The sequence below is a fragment of the Alligator sinensis genome, unplaced genomic scaffold (assembly GCF_000455745.1).
Source record: "Alligator sinensis unplaced genomic scaffold, ASM45574v1 scaffold256_1, whole genome shotgun sequence".
NCBI classification, from domain to species: Eukaryota; Metazoa; Chordata; order Crocodylia; family Alligatoridae; genus Alligator; species Alligator sinensis.
In genome coordinates this window covers 96925-105249 of record NW_005842139.1, presented here as the reverse complement: position 1 = coordinate 105249, position 8325 = coordinate 96925, and the positions used below count along the sequence as shown (strand labels likewise).

Sequence of the window (8325 nt, the reverse complement as noted above, 5' to 3'; positions counted from 1 at the left end):
AGCAGGATCTGAGGAGAGCCCCCTTCCTATTCTTGCCTGGGATCATGGCTTTCTACTGAGTTCTTGCGCATTCAAAGCTTTGGTTTTTTGGTTGTTTTTTTAACCCTCTCACCACTGTTTGTTCCCCGTGAGCAGAATCTGAAGCAAAGAAAACTGAGTATAGTGCCCCGTATTCTGTGCATTAGCACAAAGAGCTTCATCAGGCCAGCAAGCAGATCTTAAGTCTTTTTTTTTTTTAATGGATCTTTACGCTCTTTTACCTGTGCTCCTACGCATGGTATTTCATTAAGTGCCTGGGTTGTAGCAAGTCATGTGATTCTGAACCAATGTCTGAAGGGTAGGGATAGAGAAAGCAAATCCAGTTGCTTTTGATTGCCGTATAACAAGACCATTTTGAACAGGTATCTTATACAGGCAGTCCTCGGACTTAGGACACAATCGGTTCCTGAAAACCGCATCTTAAGTCGAAATGTAACTCGGAACTGATTTTCCTATAGGAATAATGTTATAAATGGGGGATTGGGACCTGAACCAAGGCCTGATACCCTATTTTCACCAAAAATACCCCAGAATTTTGTACTCGATCAATTATAGATGAGTAATATAGCTACATTAATGCATTTCTATTGTAAATAGCATTCCTGTTCATTTGGAAGGACTTCTTTGAGGTGACTTTCCTGGACTTTTTGAAGGGCTCTTGCTTGGACTTTTGGAAGGGCTCTTGGCTGGAGTCTTCTCAGGAGTCCTGGCTGCAGGTTTTTCTGGTGTCTTGTCCGCTTTCTTAAAGAAAGCGTCCGAGGAAGTTTGGAGAGAGGTTCTCCAGGGAGATGAGTGACGCAGCGAACTTGTTCGCTGGCATGGCGTGGCTTGGCGTGGCATCGGATCAAGTTTCATAAAGTCGAAACTGATGTCAGAAAGTCGAAACAGGGCGTCAATTTATAAATGATGTCAGTGCCATTCATTGTAACTTGAAATGTCTTAAGTTGAGGACTGCCTGTACTTGTCTCTTGGTTGGGGAGGGGGAAAGGGTAAAGTAAGTAGCTTCCCACCACCCATCTTTCTCCCTGATCCCAGGGACCGTCAAGGGTGCAAACTGGTTTCTGATGCCTGTTAGAGTAGCCACAGGGCTGCTGTAATGTGTGTTGGTAGACAACCAGCCAGGATTGCCCATGCACCCACTTACCAGGCTCACCACGGGGACACTTCTCTGGGCCTAGTTGATCCTCGATGCACTCAAGTACAGCTCCCGTGCTGGTAGCCAAATACCCCTTGCAACACAGAAGTGGCACAGAGGGGGCTTAGGATCTGGCTTGATGTTTTAGAATTTCAAAAGGTTTAAAGTTTTAATGAATCCAATATTCAGATATTTCTAAAGAGAAGGCCACTGTCTATTGTATAGGACTATCCAGGCTGAGGTGGCACAGCTGGAAATAGCAGAAGGGAGAAGTCCTGGCTGTCAGACTCCTCTGGTTGCTGGGCGGCTGGGTTTGTGCCTGTTCAGGCCCCCAGTGCACAACATTATGCAGCCGGTTATTGCCTGACCTTCAGTTAAACAATGTCTGGGGCAACCAAACACAGCTTTAGCCCTCAGCAATAGGGATAGTTGGTAGAGCGCCACCTCATAGCAGCTAATTACCAGGTTGCTGTTATGAATAATAAATCAGAAATTAAATAATAGGCAAGGAACTGCTCTCATTTCTTGCATGTACCATATTTTCTTACATACAACCTGCACCTTTCCCCCCCAAGATCAGCCCCCCAGAATTGGTGTATTAAGTGGGGAAGCTGATTTTTCTGCCTGAGATGCAAGCACCTGCTTTGATTCTGCTCCAGAGTGGGGCAGCTGCTGTATTACTCTTCAGGTAGCTGAGGGAGTCAGTTGACTTAATGGCCCATTGTTCTTCACTCCGTAGGTGTTAACAATCAGCTTTTCTTTTTAATGGCCTTGATGTTCCTAATCAAGTTAATTTTTCTTAGAGCAATTCTGCCATCTGTGGGGTGCTCCTGGTCTTTCTCTTCCTATTTCACAGATCTGGGTACTCTTTGGCTTTTTCACAACCGTGGATCTACCCATGAACACCAGTCTTCAGCAAGAACTAGCGTTTCAGCTTTAGTTGAGCAGGAAAGTCAGCTGAAGAGTAGGCTTGGTCTGCCCTATGAAGTCATAATTTAGGGGAGAAAAATTCCCCGTTCATTCTGCCTTTCAAAAATAAGACACTTATTATATGCAGGGGCATGTTGTAAGGCAGAACAGAAGGTATATTTGAGGTTGTATGGCCTGTGTTTTATGTAAATGTGATATCCTATAGGCATAGCATGGGTGCACACAGTGGGGAGTGATCTCTGTGAGGAACTCAGGTTGTTTCCTGACACCGTTGCATACTTCCTATATGGCCCTGGTTGTGTCACTTAACTTTTGTGCCTTTTTTCCATCTGAAAATCAGGGATAATAACAACACCCCCACCCCCTTGAAGCAGGGGTGTCAGGTTTAAGTCCAATTCAGAAAAAAATGAGCTTGGGCTGTACCTTTAGACTGAAGGGACAAGGCGTTTTCACATGGGTGCCATATTTTAAGTAGGGGAACTGAGCGTTGGTTCATTTGGGACACCTCAATACAACAGTGGCAGTGATATCCCACGCATGCCCTCCCAGCTGCACCTGCTTCTAGACTCCAAACCCAGAGTTAAGCCACTGTGGTCATTTGCCAGCACCCTGGAGCCCAGGATCTCAAGAACAAGTGCGAGGGCATGACCCAGAAATGGCTCCCCCGGTGCATTTTTCCAAGCTTGCAGTGTGACAGTGGGGCTGGGTGGGCTTGGGAGCATCCCTTCTGGGACATGTTGCTGCCATAGGGCAGATGAGCCCTTTGTGGCTGAATGTTAACCACGGTGCACGTCTCCTATATCAGAGTGCATGCATTCAAGGAGGAAGGGTGAGTGCCCACTCTACTTTGTTTTTGAAAGACATAACATCCAGCAGGTCCCAGGTGAAAAAGTCACTTAGCAAAACAGGGCTAGGATGCTTTTTCTGCAGGTAAACTTTACTTCCTTGTACTATATCACTTGAAGGACGCATGCATTTTCTGGGATTCTGGGAATGATTTCTGGGGTCCTGGGATTAGACGTCAAATTTAACAAGATGATATATGGCTATGAGGAGACACATTTGATGTACCACTTAGCCTTCCCATAATTTACTGCCTGCCTCTGGTCTCTGGAGGGCAAGGGGTTTATCTACACTACAGCCTGACTTTATAAATAGCAAACAGGAGAGGGAAAAAGAAAGCAGGCTGGGGACCTGTCTGCCAAACTATTATGCTATGACGGTGATGCAGGTAGGTGACATTAAACGCTACTGTCTGCATCCTTAATTGCAAGTTGTCATCACCTTGGCCTTGTGAGGAAAATAATGTGCAATTCATATTCTGATTTCCTGTTCTTAGGCGTGGGCTCCCCTGTTCCAGAGTTCAGATGCTTCTGAATAATCGAAATGCAAAACCCTGCTTTGAAAAAAAAAAATACAAGTGCATACTAGAAGCCTGTGCGAGTTCATTTTCCTTTCTCACAGGGGTATCAAGCATGACATTGCCACGAAGCCCAAGTGCAGAAATGTTTGTTTCCAAAACTTCACAGAGATTAAAAATAAGTCAATAGGCTTGAGGAGTTGGACCCTGCTCTACAACCCTTTTGCCATTTCTCATTTTCCAAATAGCTCAGTGGCTTCCTCTGAACTGTGCTACAGAATAATTTTACCAGGAGATATTTCTGGCCTTTTGCATTACACAAAAATCGCCTCGTTGGGCTACGAAGTTGAAAATGCAGTCAAGTATGAACAGTGGAACAGTTTGCATAGCCCCTCCAAAATACCCTGCCATTTGGAAATAAAGCCACATTGAGGGGCTGGTGGGGAAGCAACGAGGAAAGGGGGAAATGGCACGCTGCTCTGGGATGTAGGTCAAGGCATTTTGGTAAATACAATTCAGGCTGTCGATGCATCTCTGCCTAGTTAAACTGCCTTCAAAGTTCACGTTGCAGCTTTCCAGTGGAGAGCGTGGGCTGTCAGAGGGGACGCAAGAGGCATTGTTACAAAAGACTAAAGGGCGAAAGGAAGAAAGAACAAAGAGCCGTCTAGGCAAGGAGATCAGATGTGTATAACACAGGCACAATCCTGGTGGCACAGAGGACTCTTAAGTATTTCAGCCTCTCCCTTCAGCTTTGTGAGGCCTTTCTTCCCGCCGTGTTTGTCCCAATAGGATGCTCACACACACAACATACGTCTAAACACTCCTTTTCTCTTTCTCCAGTTAGAATATATTTAATTTACTTTGAACAGGAGCTAACCCAAATCCCACTTCTCCGAGTTGGCAGGGAAAGAAACACAGCGGACGTTTTAATCCTGTGTCACCCTTTCTTTGAGACACTGCACTACATTAAATTGATTTTGCAAATGAAAGCTAAAAGCTAAGCAAAAGCCACCAATCTATTTTGTCTAAAGATGATTATAATGCTCTTTATGTTCCCCTAAATGACAAACCAATTTGTTACCTGCCTACATAAACATTTGCTTATATTAGCACCAGAAATGTTTTATTTTTATTAGCCCAAACTTTATCTTTTTATGAAGACACAGGGGTGCAATAAAATTAGCGTGCAAATATAATACCCAATTTGCATTTTTCTGTGGTCAGCAGAAAAGCTGAGCAAAATCAATTTGATATTAGGTCAGCGTGCACATCAATAAAGCACATGCTCACATAGGACCATTGTAATGGCCCCTGTAATTTCTATCCTGCCAGAGTAAAGAGATTAAATAATATTAAATGCTCCAAAATAGCTTTGCTTTTAAGAGGAATGTAAAAAGAAAGAGACGGAGAGAGAGGGTTTTTTTGGGGTACAAAATTGGCAATAAAGGATAATACTTACTTGCCCTCTAACTTTAAAATGACGTTGCCGCAGTGATCTCAGAGGCAGCAACTGCATATAGGTCCAGGTTTGGCAAAGGATAGGCTTAAATTTATGCATGTCTTTGTGTGCTACTGAAGTCAAAGGAAATGAATCACGTACTGAACTGTTTTGTTGGATCAGGGCCGCAGCCTGGACCAAAACCTTGGCTGTGAGCTTTTGAGAGGATGGGCTCAAGATCGAAGCCTCACGTGACACAGGGACATCCATGGGAGTTGCATCAATCACTGGCACAAAGAAATCCATGTGAACTCTTTTCTAGATGAAGGCAGCACATAGATGCTCGGTGTGCTTATCATTGCTTTCACCTGCGCTGGTTGAGGCTCTTCTGCTTCCATCCAGAGCCCAGGTCTGTAGACGTGCAAGACCTGTGATGTTTGGGCCACGCTGGAATCTGCAGAAACAGAAACTACCCTTAGACTATGGGGATAAAATACCAAAAAACCCCAACCCAAATTCAAGCCACAGCAGTTAGCTTCTTCACACAGTTCATATGACAGTCAGGAGAGGAGAGAGGAGGGCAGGAGGTTTTTCCAAACTAAGCATGAACCAGTATAAATGCTTATGCTTCCTTGACCTCACAGCCCCCGTAGTGGCCAAAGTCATATTCCCCTGCTGTGCGTGTTGCTGAGCCGTGCAGTCTTAACTGAAATGGCATTTGTGACCAGAAATAACAGAAATAAACTGAATTAGGTGTTAATATGGTCTGCCAGGAGATGCGAGAGTACAGTAACCACTGCCTAGATTTGATTTGCTGAAGTAGTTTAATGGGGTAGAGAGTAGGCAGTCAGGTCAACCATATGATCAGCATTAACTTTCAAAATGGATGTTATCGTTCTGTTGAACACACCCAAGCAGAGGCAGCAGAGTTAAATGTAATACAGGAGACTTCTTCTGTTTGGATTCATACTGGTTTTATCAATTCCGCGGGGTCTCTAACAATGCCTCCAACTGGCAGAGGTTTAAACATGACATGTTTGCAAGAGATTGGACCATGCTTCTCAGTACCTGGGAAGTGAAGATATAGGAGAGCCCCGTTATTTTGCCAGCTGATTGCTGTGCAGAGGATTCCCTAAAATACACGTGCATGTTAAAATGAAGCGTGACTGTAAGGGTGGTGGATGGTGAGAGATTTCTTGCCGTGCGGGTTGCAGCCTTCCACTTTTCTAACAGGCTGAGAGTAAATGCTACTACAGCGTGTCATGGCAGCGCCTTTCAGTTCTGGCTCTGAGGGACCGCCTGTAACAATTCAACTTGTTTCACTTCTTTCCCTTCAGGCCTCAGAGCATTTTCCAAAAGAGGTATTGCTGCTTCGTTGCATCCTTATCTCAAAGGCGGCAAAGCCAAGAGAGGTTAAGCGACCTGCCCAAGTCCAATGCGGCGGGTGTGTTGCAGTATCGGGAAGTTGACCCAGATTTCCTCCCCTCAGATTAATTTCCAGGTTGACTTGGGCAGGAGTGGCCCCTTCAATGTCCCATTGCCAAATCTAAGAGAGCATATTTTATACCTATGTTAGGCCCCATCAGCCTTAGCAGTGGGCACGTCCACACATTCATGAATGTGCTGTAATTACGTTGCATTAAGTTTAGTACCTGTGGGTACTAAACTTAATGTGCCATAATCAGTGCTACTGTGCATTAGCACCAGCGCACACTTTTTTCGTGATGCTAATACACAGTAAACTAATTCTGCTGTGCATTAGCGCATTGACACGACTTTTGCTTGCCGTGCTAATGCGCAATAGACTTAGTCTACTGCACCTTTAGCAGCTCAAGTAGATGCACCCACTGTTGCTGATTTGTCTAAATGCAATGACTTTTGTCTGCAAGTTCCAGTTGGACCATTGAAAACAGCCACTTCTCTGGTAGCATTCTGGCACTTCTCCTGTTGGTCTGATCCAGTAGACTCCCAAATGTTGGGTAAAACTAGGTTCAGAATCACTCACCTGACTTTCTCATATGTTTTTGGCATTAAAGCTATTTCCTCTTGGTTGAAGTTCAGGGGATGGGTCTACTCCAACACAATTCTCCTTTGTGGCACGAGCAGACAAGTGTCCCAGAAATGGTCAGGAATGGGAATGTCTGCTGTTTAAAAATGGTGTTGTTCTGCAGTGCAACAAAAGATGGAAAATTTGAAGTGTTCAGGTGAAACAAAAATGTTGAAGCATTTCAGTTTGGCAGATCTGGGAAATTCAGTTTCAGTAGCGTCGAGCCATTTCGTTTCAGTGATAGTGTTGTGTTTTATTAAATCTAGACTTGCTAATTATCTACAGTGTTTTAATATAAACGACATGCATGTTATTAACTACAATATATAGATACAATAGAACCCTATTAATATTTTGATATAGTATCAAAGTAATGGTGAATGAGGATAACGTAATCAAAATGCCTCACTTGTGCTTGAGGGTCGTTCCTTGAGTTTCTAGGAACAGGTTAGAAATACTTGTTTAAGATAGTTTAGACGGGGTTGATCTTACTTGAGCCAGCTGGACTAGATGACCTCCTGAGGTCCCTCCTGTGATTCTTTAATTACAACTTTCCCAAGGAACAAAATAGTTGAAATGAACATGTTGCCATGACACATTTTGATCTTGGCTAAACTACATTTCCAAATGAAAGAGACCTTTTTAATGATCATCGGGTTCAATAAATGCACGTGTACAATGACGGAGAAGAACTAAACCCTGAACTTTAACTGCGGAGCAGTAGGCTGACCTCCAAAGACCCTTTGACTCCAACAGCAGTTCCCTAACCGAGGGGCCATTTCCCAATTCTCAACCCTTCTGAATTAGTGGATGTCTCTAAATGATAACTTGCATCACTACAGTTTCTTCAACAATTTTTCTGATAGCGCAACACTCTCTATGGCCAGTGTGTAAGTGGGAATGGGAAGAGCTGTGTGTGGGAGAAGGGGTAGAAGGCATCACAGGTAGCAAGTGCCCTGAATGGCTGGTTTGTGCAGAGATGACCCAGTATTATGGCTACACTACCATATACCTCTTGAAATTGCTATCACTCCACTGGGGGCACTTATAGATTTGCATTGTACAAGCAGCAGGATTTTTATCTTTTAGGATTTGCAGACTGGGTTACAGGTCTGCCCTCTCTTCCTTCCTTCCTGCATAGGGGGAAACAACCTAGGCCTGTGCCTGGATACAAATGGCATATTTGTTTGTACTTCACATCCAGGTGGATTTCTCCTTAGTGGAACATTTGCTCACTGCCGACTTATCACCATTGTGAACACTTTTGAGTTGGAGCAGCTGTTGATGTGAACGTTGTTTGGTTTGGCTAATACCCTTGGCCTGCACGTATTTGTTTAGGGGTATATTTTCCCCCCAAAACGGATCACAGAAAAGCA

The 8325-nt window shown here is 44.1% G+C and overlaps 1 long non-coding RNA gene across 1 annotated transcript in view; it reads left to right on the top strand.

Moving 5' to 3' along the window:
* The window catches only part of LOC102369386, a 243649-nt gene that overhangs the window by 147926 nt on the left and 87398 nt on the right, over positions 1-8325 (top strand). The window lies entirely within an intron of this gene.